Genomic DNA, 23938 nt, shown 5'->3' with positions numbered 1-23938 from the left:
ATGTAGCAATCCCCACTACCATGCGATCGGATTGGCGGGTCTCTCCTGATCGGCTGTCATGCCGTGTTGGGGCAGGACCTTTTTTTCTCCTGCAAAAACGTGCTCACATTATGACGTCAGCACATCATAACATCAGCACGTCTCCCCCGCCCAAGTTTCTGGTTGGTTATCGTTCTCTTGTGCTCTCACGAGAACAGCACCACATGCACTGATTGATTGTAAGGCATTTGCGTCATGTTCCGCTGCAGGAAATTTGAACCAGGATTAGACTCCTGATCCTCCCCTCCAAACTGGATCGAAGATGTGTTTTTTTGAAAAAGTAGTACTTTTAAGCAGGTTCGGCAAAGACGCGGGATAAGGGGGAAAATGAGCGCCAGAAACGGGATGAATCCTTTTTCATCGATCAGGCAGTGGGGAGTTCTTCCTGAATCCTTTACATTTTGTGTGAGTATCATGCAATTAATTGACCGTGGGGAATCGGCCATCAAGTCATGAGAGCATTTGATAAGAATAGCTTCTCTTTCATTGAGAACTTTACACAAGGCATGTGAGAAAGGGTTTTAAGTTGATTTTTACATTTGGGATGAAGGTTTCATGTTGATAATACTATACTGTTTATTTCATTTTGTAGGAAGAACCAGAGTCAAATGTTATTAAACACTTTGAGAGTTTTGTATATTAGAGCTATAAGTGAGTAACAACCCCCTTTGTTGTTTAACTGTACTTAGACATTATTCAAATTCTGTTTTATAATATTTCACTTTTTGACTCCTAGCAATTGGGCCATTGAAGGGATTCCGAAACCAAATGCACCAGAGTTTGGTCAGTCCAAACCCAAACACGATTGTGAAACTATGATAGATTATTTACAAGGTTTCAATATTTGTATGATTTACATTGTAAGCCAATAGCATTATTTGGTTTAGAAGTTTCAAGGAGAACTTTTGTATGTATGTGAACACATGAATTTTTGTTAAAAAGATTTACAAAGCATTGCTATCTCAGGACAAGCATGTTGGCCTTCAGGGTGTAAAGTGGTTTGTCTGTATATGCTCAGTGCACCCACCCCACATTTTTTGAATTTGGTGTATTAATAGGGATGGGATGGAGACATTATTTGTAAAATTATTTGTGAGTAAAATTATTTGTATGTTCATGTATTCACTTAATGTACTATTTAGAGATTTTATAGTTTTCTAGAAAGAGATGGTAGAGTGCAGTGAAATAGAACAAGAATGGGAACAGCTGGACAGTAAGGAATAAAGGGTTAGAGGTAACATACGAAATGTGTAGAATAGAAAAGGCCAGCTCCCTGACTACTGAAAACTCTTCCCAAAGCTCTGTAAACTCATTGTTATAGATTGTTTACAAAAGGATATTATTCTTTATTTGGAATCACAATGCTGTTTGAAGTTGGAGAAGTACTCTCCCTAGGTTGGTTAGTACTGTATTCTAGTTCTCCTCCCTGACTTTCAAAATGTGACCTGACTTGAATCTGTCAAGCCTGATGCTGTACTTTAAGCTTTTCTCAGTGCAGGTGAGATTGCATAGGATGATCTTTGGAGTTTTGGATTGACTGTGAATTGCACTTCATAACCTTACACCTTGCAGCTCAGCAAAAATTACAGAGAGAAAAAAGAGGTTTTAGTAACTGGGCAACTTCATATTCCAGCATAGAATTTCCAGAGGCATTCCGGATGCTATTTAGTAAAACTCTCTGAGCATTCCCTTGAGTTGCTTTGTAATAGTTTTATGTGTTTTAAGATATTTTTATCAGTGTTTTGTATCTTTCCTTCAATGGTCTTGACTGCTGATTGACCTGGCCGTATTCCTTCCTTGTCTAAGAAGTGTGAATGGATAGCTGGGCAACTTAACTTGAAACAGACCTTGTATTTTAATATTGCAAGGATAAAATGAAGAGGGGAGAGAGGGAGAGCTCAAAATCCCAGCTTTTATGTAGACTGACTTTCTACCAGATATAACTGTTGTTCAAACCAAGTGTCAGTTTAACCAGGCAGGATCACAGCAGTGCTATCTTCTACTCCCCAGATATCTTTTTAAAAAATCAAGGAAGTAATTGACATTCAGTACATGAAATGTTTTGTTTAGTGTTTTGGCTTTGGCTGGATTCCTTCTAAATTGGAGCAAACTACAAGTTTTGCTTAAACTCCTAAGTTAAGAAGACCAAATGTCACCTAAATATAACTGAATGGGAACAGATGGGCAACGAAAATAGCTGTGTGCGGAGCTGTGCTTCCATGAAAATGAAGGGGAAATTATAGGCAGATACCCATTCACTTAGCACCTAAGTTTCTTTCCTTCAAAGTTCAGAACTACTTTCATGCTGCTTTATCCCCAAATCATGTTATTAGTCAGCTTTTGGTAGCTGTTTCGGGTAAATAAATTTTTAAACCACTCTAGGAGTATATATGTACAGCAGAATAGTATGCCAACTATCTAAGCATTATTTAGATTGCAGGTTTGTATGTGATTTGTAGTATTAAGTGAGTAAGAAGCATCTGAAAAGTAACCACTTAAACATTTCAGGTATCAAAGAGCCACTCAGCTGATCAACTGGAATAAATAAAAATTACCTCACAGTGCCACAGAACTTAACACAAAGCTGCCTTCAGTCTCCTCCTTCCTTATTGGAAAGGTAACATTGGGAAAACCTCTGTGGATGAAAGAATAGAGCATTGGGTTGAGGGGATCTAGGTTCAGATCTTTGCTCAGCTGAGAAACTCACTCAGTGACTATAACAATATCTTCAGCCTAATGTTGTTGTGATGAAGCCATGCATTGCTACATCAGCTGTTTGGAGGCAAGTCAGAACAAATTAGTAATCAGTATCTGCGATTAGCAGCTGCTTGCCTACTGTTTTGTATAGTCACATGCTTGCTGACGAGACTATTATTTGATTAATTGACGTTGGTAACTATAAGATAACATTCAAGTAAAATGCAGCTGTATAGGACATATGACACCAAATTAGGAGGGGTAGCTAACACCAGAGAGGACAGAGTCAGAATTCAAAATAATCTGGACATATTAGAGAGCTTGGCCAAAACAAACAAAATGAATTTCAACAGAGACAAATGTAAGATACTACACTTAGGCAGAAAAAATGAAATGCACAGATATAGGATGGGTATCACCTGACTTGACAGCACTACATGCGAAAAGGATCTGGGAGTCTTAATAGACAACAAACATGAGTCAGCAGTGTGATGTGGCGGCCAAGAAAGCCAGTGTGATTTTGGGCTTTATCAGTAGGAGCATAGTGTCAAGATCGACAGATGTAATTATAGATCTCAATTCTGCATTAGTTAGACCTCACCTGGAATATTGTGTACAGTTCTGGGCACCGCAATTCAAGAAGGATATGATGAGCTGGATTGTGTCCAGAGGAGGGCAACCAAAATGGTAAAAGGTCTGGAATCCATGCCCTATGAGGAGAGACTTAGGGAGCTGGGTATGTTTAGTTTGGTGAAAAGAAGGTTATGAGGTGACATGATAGCCATGTTTAGATATTTGAAGGGATGTCATGTTGGGGAGGGAGCAAGCTTGTTTTCTGCTGCTCCAGAGATTAGGACCAGGAGTAATGGGTTCAAGGTGAAGGAAAAAATATCCCACTGAAACATCAGGAAAAACAGTAAGAATTGTTCAACGGTGGAATGCACTACCTTGGAGTGTGGTAGAGTCTCCTTCTTTGGAGGCTTTTAAAGAGAGACTGGGTGGCCATCTGACAGGAGTGCTTTGATTGTGTGTTCCTGCATTGCAGGGCTTGGTGGCCCTTGGGGTCTCTTCCAACTCTATGATTCTATAATTCTAAGTCATACACGAGAGCCACCATGGGGTAATGGCTAGAGTATCACACTAGGATCTGGGGGATCCAATTCGAATCCCCATTGTGCCAACGAAGCTTCCTGGGTGACCTGGGCCAATCATGTACGTACAGCCTAACCTATCTCAGAGGTTGTTGTGAGGATATAATGGAAGACCAGAGAATAATGTTAGCTGCTTTGGGTCCCCATTGGGGAGAAAGGTGGGGTATAAAGGAGGCAAATAAGTAAACAAACTAGCCGGCTTTCTTTAAGAGTAAAGTGTAAGTCACAAATCTGAGTCCCAGAGGGATGTAGGAGTTCCTGCTACTGAGTATTAGCAATGTCTGCTACTAGATTGGCCTATGTAAAATAACTCTCCATCTAAATATGTATGTGCAGGATATATTTCTGCAGTACATACAGGTAATGTCATGTTATGGCTGTTCCTATTGAATTATTTTCATTTATTTATTGCAAGTGTTTTGGATGCCGTGAAATTCCATGTAGTAATTTTATGGCTTAAAGTGCTTGTATTCAAAGGGGACAGTGCTCATGGGAACCACACCTTTTTTTCATATTTACGTTTCTCAAAACTTTCCACAATCAAGATTCTACGGTCCTTTGAATTTTCATATAGATCGTCATAGAGGTAGGAAATTCTATTTTCCTGCTATTGTTTCACTTCCTCATTTCTCTTTTGGGAATAAGTCTCCTCTATTCTGCTGCAGATTCCCCACTTTTGGTGTTCTAAGGGAGGAGTGTACATCTCCATACATTCTCCAGTGTGGCCTGATTGTGACTTTCCAAGATGAATGATTTTATGACATGACTTGCGCAGCCATCTAATTTGTTGGTGCTTTGCCAGCTGTATCAAATTCTTCAACAAGTAATACCTTTTATTAAAACCCCCTCCCTCCCTCCCATGACACATAAGAGTGGGAAAACTTTCTGTTTTTAAGACCTCTTTTATCAGGCCAGAGAAAAAAGAAGTTTTTTCAGGTTGTTCGAACAGGCCAGATTTTTCTGACAGGCAAATAAAAATCAGATTTCAAGTTGCTACAGGCCAGAGACCACAAAAAGAAGAGATAACAAAATCAACTGAACTCCCTCAGGACTTTTTCGCACACACGGTTTGTTCTTGATTTAATATATGAGGTCGTCACGGTTTCTGCCTTTTTTCGCACACACTTGAGCCGTAATGTGGCCCGACCCCTAATCTCTCGCTCATTTCAGCCTTTGTCTCACATTTTCCTGTCGCTCGATAATTGTGCAACTTTCTTGAATAAAACGGATTCCCCCCACAATCTGGTGCCTAGGTGCAAAACGCAACTGGAACAAGCAACTGCGAGGGATCATGCCCACTGTGTGATGCAATTTCCTCCAACCAATCAGGATGCTGTAGAGCTTGCCAGTTGCACACGCACATTTCACTGTTTCGTTTCCGTCTCACTCTCCTCTCGCCCCTCCTCCCAATTGCTCATGCAGTGCATTGTTTCCAACGCCGCCCCGATATCTCGAGATAGCGAGTTCTCAACGCAGTGGTATACTGAGATAGTGAAATCACGCTGACTCGTTAGCTTGTGATGATGGGGGCCAAGCATCACACGGAACACGCCCTTGGACGGCACAACAGCCAATTGGAACTCTCGTTTGTACTGCATTCCAGGACAATGCAAAACCAAGGGGTTTCTGAAGCAACAAGAACATCCACAACAACCTGGTGATGTGTGAATGATCTTGAGCGACGAAACAGCAACAAAAAGGTCAGGATGTCGATGCAGATTGCCTTAATTCAAGAACAAACTGTGTGTGCGAAAAAGCCCTCAGTGAGATTCAAGTGCCTCTTTGGAAGAGAAAACAGAAATTGCTTAGAAGTCATTGCAAATTCAGGAGATAAATGTATGATGTTGCAATGTATATATAGTCAACAGAAGCCAAATTAGGAAATCTGTTCCTCATATTGCATTTTTAACTTGTCAACAAGTAAAACATCTCACAAAACGAACAAAAGTGAATAGTCCTTGAAGAAATATTCTGTATGATCCATACACATCACATCCAAGATAGCACCTGTGGTCCTTTGCTTTCTACTCCGGGTCTTATTGGACCCTGAAGCAAAGCTATGGACTTGAGTCCAGCAGTGAACAGTCAGTCCAGGCTAGGATCTTTTAAAACATGAAATGAAACTATTGGATCTACTTATGTATCCTCAGCTAACCTTATTCACCCCATGTTAGATAAGCCAAACCTAAGATTTACCTGCAAGCACTGCTTGATGAGGGGACTTTGATGATGAGGATGAGTAGAACTCTGCCCTTGTTGCATGTGCACACTACTTGAGCAGTAGAACACCCACAATGTTGAAAATAAAATTCTTTTGGTTGGAAAACAGAACTTCCCGTTTCTTCCCTTCTTCATTCCTCTCACCCTTCTTGATAGGTCTCATAATGTCATGATCTTGTAGTCCCTTCTCTGCTGTTTCTTCACCTCTCTAGACTCCAAAGACTCTAAAGTGGACGTGTCCAGTTCTTGCTGGTTACTAGACTTAGAAACAGATAGGCAAACATTTATTGAAGCATTTCATACAGCACAATCTATTAGCAACCAGTATTAGACGTGCAATCTGTATTCCATATCTGATACACTCACCAGCCTGTTTCAAGGCCTTCTTTGTTTTCTGTCCATTCTGGTTCTGGTGTTCTGATAGGGTCATGGAGAATTCTGGGAAATGGCATATAGCCAAGGAGCTTTTGTTCTTCACATACGGCTTCCTCATTGTTTTCAGCTTTGCCCCTCGTCAAAACAGCCAGAAGGAAATGCCAGAATCTATGATTTGTAATTGGGTTTCTGAACATTGCCCATGATGATGCCTTTGAAAAATTGTGTAACTGAACAGTATTTCTGCAAAAACCTTCTTGCTGCATAATGTTGCAATTGCAACCAATGAAATATTTTTAATTCACTGTCCTCACCATGAGGGTTCTGGATACTTAACATGAGTTATATAAATTTTTCCAGACATATTTTTGTTCCACATTCGCTCACAGTCTGCATAATTTAAACAACCAAAAGTCCTGTGGCATCTTAAAGATTAAAATTTATTGTGGCTTAAGTTTTCATGGACTGGAGCTTCCAATGTAAGATGCACGGAGTGTTATCTTCAGTTGGCAGACATGGGTACTAAGAAAAATTTTTAAACTGTGAGGCCAAAGAAGTCATGAAATGGAAAAAGACATTTGCTTTCCCTGTTTACAAACTTCTTTTCCTCTGTACCCATGTGTGTATAGGCCTGTCAAGTTAAGATAACATTTCATGCATTTCATGAAGTGAACTGTAGTCCATGAATCCTTTTGTCACAGTAAATCTTTTTGTTTTGAAAGTACCTCAGGACTTTTGGTTTGGCAACAATAGGATTACTTAGCTGCTTCTCTGAAATAAGTTATTAAAATAGCTAAGGAGCTCAGAGAATAACAAAGGAAGGTCTCAGAAACTTTTAAAAATATATTTTATAAACCTCAGACATCCAACCTGCAGCAGTGGTATTTTTGGCAAACATGGCCAGCAAAAGGGTGACCTGGCTGTGGCTCAGAATCTGAGCTAGTTCAATAAAGATTTTATGCTGAGAACTTTGAATCAAAAATGGGAGAAAGAAAATATCTTAGATGTTGAAAAAATAGAAAGAATCATGGAGAGTATGAAGAAGGTAAAGATAGAAAAATATGTGGAATTAGAAAGAAAGATTTTACTTAAATGGTATCGAACCCCAATACAACTAGCCTATATGATAAAAGGATTAAGCTCAAAATGCTGGCATTGTGGAGAAAAAGGAGCATATTATACTCATATGTGGATAGAATGTAAACTGGTGAAAAAGTTTTGGGAAAATATAATGAAATATGTAGAACACTTAGTAAAAGTAAAAATTGACATAAATAATGAATTATTAATTGTGGGGATAATAGATGATAAAAGAGTGAATAGAAGTTTGGAACCAATGTATAAAATAATGATAAGAGCAGCACACGCTGTGTTGGCGTTGGGCTGGAAAAATGATAAAAAATGGACAGTGTCAAAATGGTTGGAATATATCTGGGAACAAATACAACTAGAGATTTTTGAAAAACTGACAAAAAATAAATTATGGGAAGAAAAGATGGAAGATATAATGAAACTATGGACAGTGTATGAAACATGGATGGAAGAAGCCGGATTTAACAAAGAAATATGGAACAAAAGAATAAGAAGAATGAATCTCCTACTGCTTGCATAATATAATTAATAGAAAGGGGGGGAGGGGGGGAAATGAAAAAATGTATAGATAAAATGGAGAGATTGAATGTAACAAATGCATAATTATTCTATACAATAAAAAAATTTTTTTTAAAAAAAAGAATCTGAGCTAGTTCTCATGCACAATGCTGTTGTCTGCTTTCCAGCTCAGGAGACGAGATGTAAATCTACACTAAGGCCCATGTGTACTAAAGTGTGCTCTGGAGTAACACCCTCTTTCAGTCTTCAGATTTTACTTATGCGTAAGTTCTTGTCAAGAAAAAAAAATTAAAGTACCCAGTATCTTAATACTGTAACAACCCAAGCTTATGGCTACACATTAAAAGGCATTAGACAAATTTATGGGGAATCTTCCCATCAGTTACTATTCACCCTGAAAACTAAATAGAATGGCCATCTTCAGAAGCAGTGCATTTATGAAAACCATTATATGGGGTAGAGTTGGGGGAGGGGGAATAACAGGAGAAACTTTGACTTAATTGTTTTGCTTGTCATCCTGATGTCATCTGGTTGGTCACTGTGGGAAACACTAGACTAGATGGACCTTTGTTCTGGTTCAGCAGGAATCACTGTGTATTTTTGTGATGTAAGATATAACCTCTTTGAAGATAAAGTCACTCATGTGTTACAGACAGCATCTGGTGTAGTTAGTGAACAAATGTGCAGGATTAGTTGTTGTTTCTGTGGGATTTGGATCCACACAATGTTCATAGCTGTGTGAAAACCTCTAGTTGGGTCCCTAATCTAGTTGCTTTTAAATTGCAATTTGCCCCAGAGCTTGACATATACTTGGGAAATACAAGGGTTGGGAGTGCCTATTGTTTTTTCTGCAACTGTGGAAATTGTAAAGGGTCAACAACAACCTTCCCCTGTGACCTACCAGAGAACTTCCTCTGGGCCAAAAGAGCACCACTTGTTGCAATGAGAGGTAAAGGGAGGGGTTCTGTGAACTAAGAGCAAGTCAGCATTCTGGACCTGGAACAAATTCCACTTTTTGCCCATGGGAGAAATGGGGCTTTGTTGGCTACATCAAGGAATAAAAAGCAAACAACCCTCTGAGCCTGTGATAGACCCTGGGAAAGTGCCCTCGGCCTCTTTAAGCTCAGCTGTACAACTTCCATTTGTAAATTATGAAAAGAAGGGAATGTAACTTACACAATTGTTACATTTCAGACAGGCCCCTATTATATGAGGCTAAGGTGGAACATGGCAGGAGAAGTAAAACAAAGGAAACATATTATTATTTTGAATGGAAATTAATAAAATTGTGTTCCAAGGGGAAATGGGCAGTTTTCCCCACGATTCTGAACATGCTCCCTCCACACCGTTCTCCTTTGCAATATACTTTCTCTACCCTTCTCCCAGTTTGTAGCAGTGGTGAAAAGGCATACTCCATGTTAGGAATGATTAAGAATGGAGCTGAAAATAACAGTCAATTTAATAATGCCTTTGTGTGGCTTCATTTGGAGTACTCTACAGTTCTGGTTCTGGTGTCTCAAAAATGACATTGCAGAACTGGAGAAAAGTAGAACCAAGAGATCAGCCAAGATGATTGATGGGTTGAAGTCCCTCTTATGAAAAAAGAGTGGAGAATCTGGAACCGTTCAGTCTAGAAGATGCCCCAGAAGAGATATGAGGAGATAACGTTGATACAGGAAACTTTTTCTCCCTCTCCATAATACATTATGAATCCTGATTATGGGAAGCAGGATAAAAACAAGTCTTTTCTCAAATTAGTGCCACAAAAACCACTTTCATGGGGTGGCCATATTAGTTCCAATAATCCCTTTTCCAATTTTCCTTCCAGATCTAGATTGCCACTTTATAATTGGCCATATTATCTCTGTACCTAACTCCACGAAGTATATTTTCCTTCCTCTTTCTTGTAGGAAAGTAGTGGGCTTGCATCCCACAGCAAATCTGAGCATAGCCATTTAATGTGGGTGGGTGGGGGGGCTCTTTATCTCTCTGAAGCTAAAAGAGGATATTATTTATGTTGAGATTAAACCATGGTCTTGACTTGGAATTATACCCATGGTTGGTATACTCAAATTAAAATTTGCAACAACAGAAGATGTATCTGTTCAGAATAAATTCTAAACACTAATTGCAAGCAAATATTTTTGCAGTGCTTTGAATATTTTGACAAGAGTTAGAGTACTAAAAGCCAAGGTCTGGGAGCATAGACTGGAGAAGCTGAAGCTATGTCTGTTCATCATTGTTATGGTATTTTTCACAGGTTACTCTGAAGTATGTTTTGATCAGAAATTAGTTCTGTCGGACGCACAGTTAGAATCGCTGCTTTATGATACAATTCTACACAAGTTTACTTGGAATTAAACCTTAATTAGTTCAATGAAGCTTTCTTTCAAGACAGTATATTTAAGATAGCCAAGTGCTTTATAACGTTTGTATATAATTTCTACAAGCTATGATATTTAATCCATTCCCATTGTACAGATAGAAAACCAAGATGGATGGAGTGAGACTCTACTAAGGCCTTAAAGGCGATCAAGGGGAGGAATGGGACTTCAAATCCCAAGGCCAGCACTGTCCACTGGTCCATGTCAATTTGGCTCTGTTAAGTCTTCAGTTTCAAATGTTTTATTGGAAACAGACATTGGACAATCTTTCAGAGTGGTGGACATGCAGGCTCAAAGAATATTCGGCAGCGAACCTTACAAAATTCTCCTGTGACAAATGTATTCCTTAGATTTTGGGATTCTCTGTTGCTGGAAAGATTTACTGGGACAGAACATATGTCAAAATCTTGGGTTCTTCTGCAGCTGTGTTCCTAGCAAGCACATGCCAAAAAGAAATACAAATAAAATAAAAAAACAAATCCTACCTGTCCTGTTTATTAACTCAGTAGACACATATCCATGCTCAGATAGTTAGTGCATGAAAATTGTTGCCTTATTGCATTTCTCGTAGAGTGTCACAAAATATGTTGTGCCTTTAAGAAAGGGGACCCAGTTGAATTCTTATCTATTTTGCCTGCCACTTGAAAACGTCCATCAGCAGGTGGATTGACGCAGATACCACGTCTGCTTTTTGGTTCATTCTGGACTGTCATCCAGTGAAGCTCTCAGCATGTGCTGCCTAAAGGATTTATAGAATTGACCAGCCAACTTGTACTGTGGGTAATTCTCTGTTCAATGTTATCTTGAGATCTAGAGGGGAAGAAAAGGCTTCTGTGGCTGTAATTTAGCCAGTAGATCAATTTTAACAGGCTGGAAAGCTGTTGGGGTGGGATTGCCTCTACCTGACTTGTGACTGTGTGCAGTGGAGTTCTCCAGTGTTTCCTTGGATGGTAAGAAGCTGTCATTTCTGCTGCAGTTAATTTCAGGTATTGCAGTGTTCTGTGCAGTATTTTCTGAGTGATTATTGTGTATATAGCTGTATATATTACAGGCCCAGAAGAAGAATATAAACATCCCATTAGTCTTGGGGGATATTAGTGGAACACTGGTTCACCTGTTCCAAGGAAAACTGACTTCACTGGGCATTTTGCTTTGATAGGGCCCTTTTGAGCATTAGAGGGATGAATTATGTCTGGGTCTGTTCTTCGACTGTTGTCTGCAAAACTGTATAATTGCTATCATTTACAGGAGTGCCTCTGTAGAATGAATCTTAGGTTAGGTATTCCAGGGAAATGAATTTAGATATTTAAAAGCCCAGTCTGGCAAAGTCAGGACTAGCCAGTAGAGCTTTATAAATATATGTGGAAGTAAGAAGCCATATAAATAACTCTGCTTTGCTACCTAGAGGAATATGACATATATTAATAGGTGAGCAATTGGAATGTCAAATATAACAACAATTATTATTTAGATAGTTCAGTCATTGTACATGGAGCTTTACAAAATGAAAAGGCAAGTCCATTCCTTGAGAAATTTAAACTTTACACTAATTTTAAATAAAAATATTGCCTGTGCATCTTATTCTCCTGGTAGAGACCTTGTGAACTGAAATAAATATTAGTAGTTCTGTGGTGATGGTGTTCAAGGATCTGATTCCAATGACTATTTTGTTCATTCGCCAACATCAAAGCCTGAGAAGGTCCAGGAAACTTAACACTGTGGGTTTAAAATGGCATTAGCTTCTAGCCTGGCAATCCTGAGTCCTTTAAGGCAGAGAATTGTAGGTGATGGGTATCACAGGGCTTTTTATACCAGGTGATTTTGACACTGAATTGATAGTCTTAAACCATCCTTTTGGCTACATTGTGATAAGCTGAATAGTCTGTTTGGTAGTGAGTTGTATTCATGTATGCAATTGTGAGGTAGTGGGGAAAGTTTATGAAACAAAGAACATTTTAGCTCTTGAGCCGTACTTTCCCCATTTCTCGCCAAGGTCCAGATGCAACTAGTACGTTGTTGCGGAGGTACCATCCCATGTTCCTGGGTGGCTGTTTTTTATTTATTTTATGTGGCATTCTCACCTGTCTCTTCGAGGTTTCAGGTGGGAAAGGGAGGAAGCGGCTATATTACATCATCAAATGTGTGTGTTTTCATCACTGGAGCTATTTATTTCTACTTTATGCCTGTATGCAGAAAATACTGGATTGTACTGAACTCAGCTCTGCAATTTGATTTCAGCGTCAGCTCTTAGCTCTAAGATACTTAAAGGAAGAATGATTAAGATGGCCCCTAAGGATGTAAAGGGAGTGCTTCTCTTAGTAGCTAAAACCTATCCTAATTATGCCATTGAAGGTTTATATATATATACAACCTGTCCAAACACATGTAAGACTAGAATGCACATCTCCTGTGTCAGAAATTGAGATTTCCAGGCCACTTGAACTATGGCATCTATCTAGAAATAAACTACAAGTTGCAACTGAAGGGAGTATAATTTTTTTATGGAAAATAGATGCTATTTGACTCATGGTAAAATAGACTATTATCTGGAGACCAGGGTGATTTTGCATGGAAGGAATGTTACTTTCTGCATTATCCTTGTCAACCAACTCTGATCAGGGTGATAGAACTAATTTTCTGTTTCCTTATCCTCTTTGTGGCAGCTGTTCCACTCTGAGGCCATAAGGATAGAGTTATCACTCTTTTGCCAGACATTCTGATAGTTGGTGGCATGGAACTCTTCATACGTTGAACACAGTCCATATGGTGAACCATTATGCACATTATGGCAGCCATGCAAAGCAAAGTAAATGCCATGCTAGATCAGACCTGTCATCTGTCTAATCCAGGGGTCTGCAAACTCTGACTCTCCAGATGTTCATGGACTACAATTCTCATCAGTCCTGCACATTGACCATGTTGGCAGGGGCTGATGGGAATTGTAGTCCATGAACATCTGGAGAGCCAGAGTTTGCAGACCCCTGGTCTAGTCCATTACAGTGGTCAACCAGATGTCTTAAATACCCACATTCAGGGTTCAAGGCCAAAGCCTATTCCGGTTTTTGCTCCTAGCAACTATTATTCTGACAAACAAGTTGGGTTCTTGTGAGAAATCATGGGGTGCCCCACAAAGTGAAAATCCTCCCCCACAAAATCCCCCCACCCAGGATTTTAAAGCTCTCAATTGCTTGAGCAGGTTGATTTCTCCTCTCCCCTCCCCCTTTTCTATTCAACTGGTGTCCATGCTCCTAGAGCATTTTAGTGCTCATTAGAGTGCTTTTTGTTTTTTCCTTTGGTTAATTTACAAGACATGTTTTTCTGCATGTGTGAGAAGTCCCCAGGTAGAAGTATGTGTATTGTCTATGCGTGGCCTGGTTTTGCTATTTTCATTATTCACACAGGAGTCAGCCAGTTTAGTCTTAGATATAGTGACACCACATTCCACAATGGTGGTTATCAATAGATCCCTCCTATATGTTGCATGATTTCAAATATCTCTAACGGAAGCTCCCAAATCCTAATGCATTTTCAAAACAGAGCATTCTAGCAAGTGATTATTACAACATGCAACATTTTTACACAGTTCTTTGGCAGAATGATGAATATTGGTCTCTTTCGAACTTATGACAGAACAGGCAACCTGTGGAAGCTGTCTGAAGTGGCTTCCAGTGACAACAGATTGGATCTGATTTTCATTAGGCCATGCAAATCCTTCAGTGCTGAACAAAAGTAAAATTTGATTACAAACAATGACTTTCCTGGTATAAAATTCTTTCAACTTTTCTTTTATTCTCCTGCCATGTTTATGTCATGGAATCAAGGGCTGTGCACCTAGGTAGATAGGCTCCATCTGCATAAGGATGTCAAAGGAGACAGCTGTCCTCTGTAACCGAGGACTTGTTGGCACAAAAATCGGATGAAGGAAGGAAGGAAGGAAAGGGGAAGAGGGAGGGATACAGGAAAGAGCAACAAATCCAGGAGATTCCCGCATTCCTGTGATGTTCCAACAAAACATTGCCTTATCTCTGAAACACAAGATATGCATTTCCATGCTGTCCTGAAAGAAGTGAATTCTTACAAAAAGGGGAACAGAATTAACTGCAAGATAGCAAGAAAAAACGAATTGCTTGCTCAATAATTGTGGTGTGCTGTGAAGAGATTGTATGTTAGGAAATTTGACTATCATGGAGCAGCTGCTTGGTGTGTTTACAATGCTTGGTCCACAGAGTGATAGGAAATCTATTCATGGGTCTTTATGGGGTGGGGGGGTTTACAGATCTTTCACTTTATAATTATGCTTGTTTGTTTCTTGAAAAAAATGTGCAACAATTTGCTAGTTTTTAAACTGCTGTTCTGAATACTAAAAACAGAAGTGTTAAAGAAATGGATGAAACCCAGCAGTTGTACTGCCGACCAAGCAGGAGTAATACAAGAATCTATATATTTATATTTTTTATTTACCTTAAATGTTATAAGAATACAACAATCTGATGCAATAACGTCTGACTAAGGTGACTTTCACTTCACAACACTCCACTCTCTCACTCCTTTGCATCTCTGAGACCATGGTGTATTCTGCACAGCACAAATAACATATCCTAAGGAGAAAAAGGCATCTTCGGGAGGACGTCTTTTCCCCAAGACGTCCTCAGGATGTCTTTTTTGTGTATAAACTGTCCTATTTTGAAGATGTGAAATTGTGGCGTTCTCTTGCTATTCTGTGAGGAATGCAACTCTTGTGATGTCTTCTTTCTCCTGCCCACCTGTGCCTTTTCCTGATGACCACCATTTTAGGTAGATTCTCCACCACCCTGCCAGGTTGCAAAGTTCTCTAGGCATGTTCTATGATTTCCAAATCACACTTTTTTTCCCTCTGTCACCTGTCCTTTTCGCCATTTCCCTCCTCAGAGAACAGAGGTATACTCATAATTGCCTTCCCTCAAATTAAAGTGTCAAGTTCCCTTTAAAAAAATGTTTTGTGTTTAAAATTTGAAGCTATGAAGCTTCACAGCATAGCCATGACAGGATTTTTGTAAGGGGAGTGGGCAGATTCTTGTGGTTACAATTATTATTCATTATTCATTATTATTATGATTAAAGAATAGATTTTACATTTTTAAAGGGAAGGGGAGTGGTGAATTCTTAACATTGTTACAGTACTGTATTGTAGTGGAGAAAAAGGGAAGAGGATTGGCCCAATCAGATCTGCTGTACAAAGTTACCACCAATTGGAATTCTTCTCTTATCTGAGGGCAGGAACTATTGCAGGGGTGGGACTGTGCTTGGGCCGGTCAGCCATTTTATACTGGTTCTTCAGGAGGAGGTACAGGTTGTGGGGGCTAGTGGTAGCAGCAAGAATCCTCAGGGTCGAGGGCTAGCCTAGAAGGAGGTGGAAACCAGGGATCTAATAGATATCTGGAGGCAACAGCCAATGCAGAGAGCATTAGTGAAAAGCCAATGCAATATGGAAAGAAGGGTGGCCAGGGAGATGGCATCGATAGGGCACCACAGAATGGTGCAGGAATGCCACAAAAAAACCAAGGCCCTCAAATATGAATATAAGAGTGTTGTGTCACAAAACCCAGGATCTGGAAACCACCCAGCAGATTGCCTATTCTTCAAAGTGCTGCAATGGATCCTCATTGCCCCAAAGTGGCAAGAAGCCTAAATCTAAGTGTGCAGGTTGGTCCAGCTCCTCAGAAGCTGGTCTCCACCCCTAGATCGGAGGTGCTATTCTCCCACAATCTCTCCACCATCAACAAGGAAGTCATTTGACCCAACAGCCTCTCAGAATCAGGTAAGGAGGGCCATCTCTCCTTTTTTTTAATCCAATATTCAATATTGAGGCTTCAGGTAACACAGAATTCATATTGTTCCCTTTTATTTCCACAGAACCAGGTCCTTCAACCAGATCAAGAGCTGCTGTTGATCCCGATGACGATGATTTCACACAGATTGAGCAATGGGTTGATAAAGGGGCAGAGGAAACAGTGACGTAGCTATAGCTTTGTTATAGGGTGAGTTCAGGGGGTGGGGCCATGCCCCCCCCACCCATGGGGGCATGGCCATGCCTCCCCAAGGCCCGCCCCCTGGCCTCAGTGCTTATAAAAGCAGCTCTCCGAGGCCGGGGACAGCAGACTCCCTGCCCCCCCCCCTCCACACCGGCTGGGCTCCCAGTTGGCAGTCCCTTCTGCCCTCCCCTCCAGGCAGAAACGTAGCTAGGGAAAATGATTAGAAAAATCTCAGTTTTGCACACGCGCGCGCACACACACACACACACCCTCATGGGCGGCCACTGTGTTGCTGGAATCCACCCCCAAACAGTATCACTTTCAATCGTGTTTAAACTAGGGAGCCCAGATTCTCCTTTTAAATCCACCTTAAAGGGAGAATCTGGGGTCTCCAGTTAAAACAACATTGAAAGTGATGCTGTTTTGGGGTGGATTATACCCACTCTGAAACAGCATAACTTTCAATGTTTAAACTGGGGACCTCAGATTCTCCTTTTAATTCCATGCTGAAGGGGATTGATTTAAAAGGAGAATCTGGGGAAATTTAGAGGAGGCCTGCTGTCAGGAGTGTAATTGTTAAGCTAACAGCACCAAAATTTCAGGGTATCTTTAGAAGACTCTCATGATGATACCACCCAGGTTTGGTGAAGTTTGGTTCAGGGGGTCCAAAGTTATGGACCCTCAAAGGTGTAGCCCCCATCTTCTATTAGCTCCCATTGGAAACAATGGGGGATGGGGGCACCTTCTTTGGGAGTCCATAACTTTGAACCCCCTGAACCAAACCTCACCAAACTTGGGTGGTATCATCAAGAGAGTCTTCCAAAAACTCCTGGAAATTTTGGTACTGCTAGCCTAAAAGCTGCACCTCTGCAGGCCAAAAACTGAAGGAAACACTAAAAATACAAAAAAACCCACAAACGGATCAGAGCTTCGGACATGTAATGTGGGAGGTTGAACCCAGGAAAAAACCCCTTACCTACATCCTTGAGAGGTATGCTTTGTTATAGGGTGAGTTCAGGGGGTGGGGCCATATATAATATATATGGTAATATAATTTGTTATATTACCATGTGATATAATATAATATAATTTATATTATATTATGGAAAGAAGGGTGGCCATAATATAATATAATTTGTTATATTACCATGTGAGAGCAGACCTACTGCTTAAAAATCCATTTTTTCAGAAACAAATTTGTAAAACATATTGCAGAGGGTTACCACCTTCCTGATGGAGGCTGAAGATCCCCTGGGGTCACAAGTGATTTCAGTGTGAACAGTGTGACATGGGGTATTGCCACTTCCCTTCATGCTTGTGGGCGGGGGGGGGGGGGCAGTGGGGGAAGCAAAACTAGATGCTGGATTCTCTGGCTTAAAATCAAAGGGCCTCAACATTGTTGGAGAAGCCTTTTTTACACATTGTGGAATGATATGGGCAGGGTCAGAGGCATAGCTACCATGGGGACATCCGGGGACAAGCGCCCCGGGCGCCACCTTGTGGTGGGCGGAAAAATTGCAGGTTCGTTAGTGGCTTTTTCTATTTTCCAGGGTTTTTCCCATTTTTGGCCTGCATGGGGCACAGCTTTTAGGCTAGCAGCACCAAAATTTCAGACTATTGTCAGGTGACTCTCCTGATGATACCAGCCAAGTTTGGTGCAGTTTGGTTCAGGGGGTCCAAAGCTATGGACCCCCAAAATGGGTGACCCCATACTCCATTGTTTCCAATGGGAGCTAATAGTAAATGGGGCTACCATTTTGAGGGTCCATAACTTTGGATCCCCTGAATCAAACTTCACTAAACCTTGGTGGTACCATAAGGATAGTCTCCTGCTGATACCTCACTCCAGGTTTGGTGAAGGTAGTTATGGGACCCTCAAAAGGGGTGCTCCATCCCCCATTCCAATGGGAGCTAATGGTAGATGGGGCTACCCTTTGGAGGCTCCATAACTTTGGGCTTCCTGAACCAAACTTCACTAAACCTGGGTGGTTTAATCAGAAGAGTCTTCTGAAGATAGCCTAAAAGTTTGGTACTGTTAGCTTAAACATTGCTCCCCTGACAGGCACCCTCAAATTTTCCCCAGGTTCTCTCTTTAAATCCACCTCCTTTGGAGTGGATTTAAAGGGAGAATCTGGGCTCCCTAGATTTAAAAAAAAAACATTGAAAGTATTGTTGAAGGCTTTCAAAAACCAGATTCAACTGGTAGTTGTGAGTTTTACAGGCTGTGTAGCCGTGGTCTGATAGATCTTGTTCCTAACGTTTCGCCTGAATCTGTGGCTGGCATCTTCAGAGGTGTATCACAGAGAGAAGTCTGTTATAAGAGAAGGCTGGACACAGTGTATAATAGACTTCTCTCTGTGATACACCTCTGAAAATACCAGCCACAGATGCAGGTGAAACATTAGGAACAAGATACACCAGACCACGGCCACACAGCCCAGAAAACCCACAATAACCAACATTGAAAATGATGCTGTTTGGGGTGGGGAATCTACCCTGAAACAGCATCACTTTCAATGTTGTTTAAACTAGGGAGCCCAGAGTATCCCCTTAAGGTGGATTTAAAAGGAGAATCTGGGCTCTGTAGTTTAAACAACATTAACAGTGATGCTGTTTCAGGGTGGATTCCCCGTCTTCAAAAAAATAGCATCACTTTCAATGTTGTTTAAACTAGGGAGCCCTGGGTGTGTTCAGATTTGTGTGTTGGGCCATGTTCTATAATGCGATGGTGACTTTGAGATGGCCTGGTGCAAAAAATGTTGTTTGGTCGTGGTGGGGGAGGAATGCTGCCCAAATGGGGTGGGGGGGTGGGGCCCCCGCAAAACTCAGATTTTGCCCCGGGCTCCATTTACCCTAGCTACACCCCTGGGCAGGGTTGCCAAATTCCAGGTGGAGGCCAGAGAATCCCTGGGAGAACAACTCTTCAAAACAGCAACTAACACCTGCGGGAAGGTGTGTGTGTGTAAAGAGTGCACGTCATTCCAGCTTGGTGTGGGGTTGCTGGGCGCCCTGGATTTCAATCCATCATCTTTTCAGGTGCTGGAACAGCCCCTTACACACATTGTCTAATTATTTGCCCAAGGTTTCCAACCTCCTGGTGAAGGCTGTAGATCCCCTGGGGTCACAACTGATTTCAGTGTGAACTGTTTGGGTGGGGGTGACATGGGGGACCCTCCCTCCTACATGATGTGGTGGGGGAAGCAAAACCAGATGCTGGATGCTCTGGTTTAAAATCAAGCATGCTCATTTGTGAGGGAAAAACCTCTTTTACACATTGACCCATTCTTCTTTTTATTCTTGTGAGGTTTTTTTCATATGCTTACCTTGTCAGGGGCACATCAGGTGTTGTGGGACAGTCCCCTGAGCTCCGGTTGATTGTGGGTCATGATCGGAGAAGGTGGGTCTCCCTGCTCACTGATGTTGCTAGGGAACTTTTGAGGCTATCTGCTGCAGGGCAGAGAGATCTGAAATACTTCTGGAGGATAGAAGAAGGCATGAGGAGACCTTGGTGGAAGAGAATCCCAGGCATGAAGTCATGTTTCATCAAGCTAGAGAGCAAGGGAGCCTGCACAGGCAGGAAGTCTGAGAGGTGGGAGACCCCACAGAGATATATTTGAGAGGGCAATGGAAAGGAGCCATAACCTGATGTCAGAAGTTGTGAGCCCGTAAAAACACTAACAGGATTATGGTACAAAAGCAATCACAGCAGACCACACAACAACAGTATCTTGTCACTAACTTCTGGACAACCAACCTCCTATCTCCCTCACTATATCCTCCCCAATCCTACTAGCCAGGGAAGACACAATCAGGCCCTCCCACGACGGACATTTAATTTCAATGTCCCATCTGAAGTCCCTTGCCCTAATGTCCCTCAGCACATTCCCCCCAATTCCACAGGGCAACAACATCCTACATATGTTCTGCCTCCTTACTCCTCTCCTCTCCATGTCTTCGCTGAACCTTCCACCTCCAATGTCTCTTGGAACATTCCAGATATGGCAACCAGGGAATCCTCTCCTGCCCAGGTCCTTCCAAACCCTCTTCCTCCTCTATTCCTCAGAACATGCCAGACACAGCAACCAGGGAACCACAAAATATTAACTTGCCTGGAAAAAAAAGGAAACCTCAGTCTGTCAACCTTGGACCACTTATGGGCAGATGAAAACATCGGAAAAGAGGAATAAAATGGACCTTTGAGAAGTCAGAACTCAACTCCCCCACCCAAACTCATTAGGCTCCTTTCAGTGGACTTAAGCTGTTTTGTTGAGATGTTGAAGTTGCTATTTCCACTTACTACTCAACTGTTTGTTTATGGTTTCTAAAAATGGGTGGTTTTGTGTATGTTTGTGGCTTGTTGTTTTGTTTGGATTGAAATTGTTTAACTAGGAACCAAAGAAAGGCACAATGCTTTGAAATTAAAAATTGTTTTATACTGTCAACTTGTTCAAAATTGAAAAATTACAAAATAAAGGAACATTTCAACTCGTTACAGAGAAGACTTATTAGAACTATTTACAAACCAGTTTTTAACAACATAAAGAACAAAACACTGCACATTTTCGAGCCTGTCCAGCTGCTGCTCCATTGCACTGAATCTCTGTTCCTCAAGCTCAATTAGAGCTCTCTCGAGGTGCCTCTGCTCTCTCAGACCCCTCTCCAGCCTTTTGAGACGCCTGTTCAGGTTCTTAACTGTAAGACAGAAAATTGCATTTGTACATTTAAAAAAGCAACATTTCCAGCTGCTACGTACACTTCCTGAAGATCGTGTACTTACAGAGCCAAAAGGATTTCCTTTGGAAGTTCAGCGCGCTCTGTGGCTGCTCAGTGCTGGAAGACCAGCTCCCTGATTTTTCTCCCTTCTCCTCTGGGCTTGATTGGACTGGGACAGTTGAGGGTCCTGAAAGATTGCAGCAAAAAGAAAAAAAGGCAAAAACCACATTCATTCAGAAATCAAGGGGGCACAAGTAGACCAAGCTCTGAGGCATTTTGTGGGTGGACGTACGGTTAGGGGCAACAGGGGAGAAAGTCCAACACTGCAAGCCTGATCAAGACAGGCACAGACTGTGTCATTTTCCACACACAGCTGAAAATCTCTGCAGATTGTGTGGGGAATAAGCATTCTAGCCTGGCTGAGCCTCTTCTTCCTGAGTGGACACCTGTTGCTTCATGGCCATGGCCTGTCCTCCTTTTGCAGGATCTGTGTGGAGAAGCCATAGGAGGTAACAATGAGGGTTCAGTGTTCACGCCAGGATGACAATCAATCTGCAGGCTAACACATTCCACCTACCAGCTATGTACACATATGGCAATACTTGGTAGACAATACTGTATTCAACATAAAAGTGACATACACCTAAAAACCAATGTCCACAGTCTCAGTTGGGGTTGGGGCATGTGATCTTTGCTCTCACAGTGGGCAGAACAATACAATCACCTTCTGGTCTGCAGTCCTCCCATTTTGCCCCAAATTCCCTGAAGACACCATCCCTTTGAATTGGGGGGACGGCTGCTTTGGCGGGGATATCCCCACACACACCTCAAGGATGTAAAAAAATATTTTAAAAGTTTTAAAAATTTTTGTCCAGTATTGCTCCAGAGAAGCTGGCCTCCTGCAGAGCACGGGCAAGCGACCCATAGGCACATTTACTGGGGAAACGAGCGCTCCCCATGAGCAGCTTGGCATGCACCAGGCTGTGCACATTCCAGAAGAGAAGGTTGGCCTCCTCTGCCTGCCAAAATGTGCCTTTTTCCAGGCAGAAAAAACAGATATGCAACAATTTCCCAAGCTGGAGTTGGGAAGACATGGAGAAGTCCCGTGACTGGTCAGCTGTTTTGAGATTGTGCAGGGGCATTCTCCCACCCCATCCATTAAAGGGGACATGTGGTGGAGCAATGCTGCTTTCCCAGAGGATTGGCAACCTCCAGGTGGAGCCTGAAGTTCGCCAAGAATGTCCTCTGATATTTGCAATATGGAGATAATTTCCCCTGAGGACGTGGCTCTTTCAGAACATGCTGCACGCCCCTTCCTCCTGACCCCCCCCCCTTGTCATTCTGCACCCCAACCATGCTTTACCCCTGAATCACCTAAAGTTTTCCCACCCTGGTGGTGATAATCCTAGCATACAGGCACCATGGGGAATCTCTGGATCTGGACAGTCCCCAAACTGCACCTTCTCCACATGAGTTTCCCACCCTGTAGTTGATAACCACCATAGCACATGCTGTACCTCTGCTTTTTTTAAAAAAACAGATTAATACATTAGGCGGCTTGATACCAGGGGCTGTGAGCAGAACACTTTTTCCCCACCCACCTATGCAAGAAGAGCAGTGTGATCATAAAACACACGGTTTTGTGAAATTAATAATTGAGAACTCCGGGCATCCCCCCATAGTATGTGGGGTGCCGCAGGGGGCGATCCTCTCCCTGATGCTTTTTAATATCTACATTTACTCCCTGGCAAGTTTGGTCTGGAGTTTTGGGCTGTGGTGTCACCAATATGCTGATGACACCCAGCTCGTGTTCACGATGGCGGGCAGCCCGTCTTCAGCCCCTGGAGCTCTCCAGTGTTATCTAGAGGCCATTGCTGGTTGGTTGAGAGTGAGCCGGATTCCCTCAGAGTAGATTTCTCACTCAGCTAAGGCTTTTCATATTCATAGGCAGGATACCCACACTGTCCACCCTCTCCCTCACAGAGCACAGCATCCTCTAGCTGGCTTTTGGCAGATGTTCGCTTAGCCAATAAGAACATAAAACAATTTATCACTCAGAGCTGTCCAACTCTTCACTCTCTAGCTTGTTTCTGGCTGCACTTTAAATCTAATTTACCTCTGCTGTCTGTTACAATGAAATTCTCCTTCACATGCACCGCTGTCCTTAACCCCAGCCCTCACATGCTCCAGGGCTTTGCCATGCCTGAGCTGTCCTCCCACTGGTGAGAGTTTGGTATCCAGGGGAGTGGCCTTTCTGGGGAGGGAGGGGGAATAAGCCCTTCCAGTTTTTTAGTCCAATTACTTTAGTTTCCTCCTCTTCTTGGACCATGAAAACAACTCAGTTGTCCATAACAGAGTAGCAATTAGGCACAAGCCTTGGAGTTCATCCAAAAAAAGGCTCCTCTTTTATCTCCATCTGAGCATCTAAAACGGGCTGCGTGTGTATTCCACATTTTCCAAGATAATCATCTTCAGTAGAAGCTCAAGATAAAGTGGGTAGTCAATCATTTGATAAGGGTATCATAAGCAGTCAAGCTACCTTTCCCTCTTAACTTGAATCTGAGTTAGTTAGATTCTTTCCCCTAACCTGCCCAACTGCTCACCCTCACAGAGATGCAGACACATGGTTGTCACAGCCAACAGGACTTTATTGAAGTGGGGAGGGGGGGTTCAACATCCAAGGAGACCTCCTTCCACTTTATCCACTTCTGAGCCTGCTGAGAGCTCACATCTCGCT

The 23938-nt window shown here is 42.0% G+C and overlaps 1 protein-coding gene across 10 annotated transcripts in view; it reads left to right on the top strand.

The window, feature by feature from the left end:
* SLC29A1 (solute carrier family 29 member 1 (Augustine blood group)) overlaps positions 1-23938 on the top strand; it is an 81469-nt gene that overhangs the window by 38438 nt on the left and 19093 nt on the right. The window contains exon 1 of one of the 10 annotated variants that reach the window (XM_048483240.1): positions 11173-11253. The exons of 6 other annotated variants lie outside the window; for them this stretch is intronic. The gene's annotated coding sequence lies outside the window, so the exon portion shown is untranslated. Of the gene's footprint in view, positions 1-11172; positions 11254-11340; positions 11464-23938 lie in introns of those variants that run through there. 3 more of the 10 variants (XM_048483207.1, XM_048483223.1, XM_048483214.1) reach the window with 3 other exon arrangements.

The sequence above is a fragment of the Sphaerodactylus townsendi genome, linkage group LG01, assembly GCF_021028975.2.
Source record: "Sphaerodactylus townsendi isolate TG3544 linkage group LG01, MPM_Stown_v2.3, whole genome shotgun sequence".
Lineage (NCBI taxonomy): Eukaryota > Metazoa > Chordata > Lepidosauria > Squamata > Sphaerodactylidae > Sphaerodactylus > Sphaerodactylus townsendi.
Note: the sequence above shows the minus strand (reverse complement) of the source record. Positions and strands in the feature narration are given on the sequence as shown.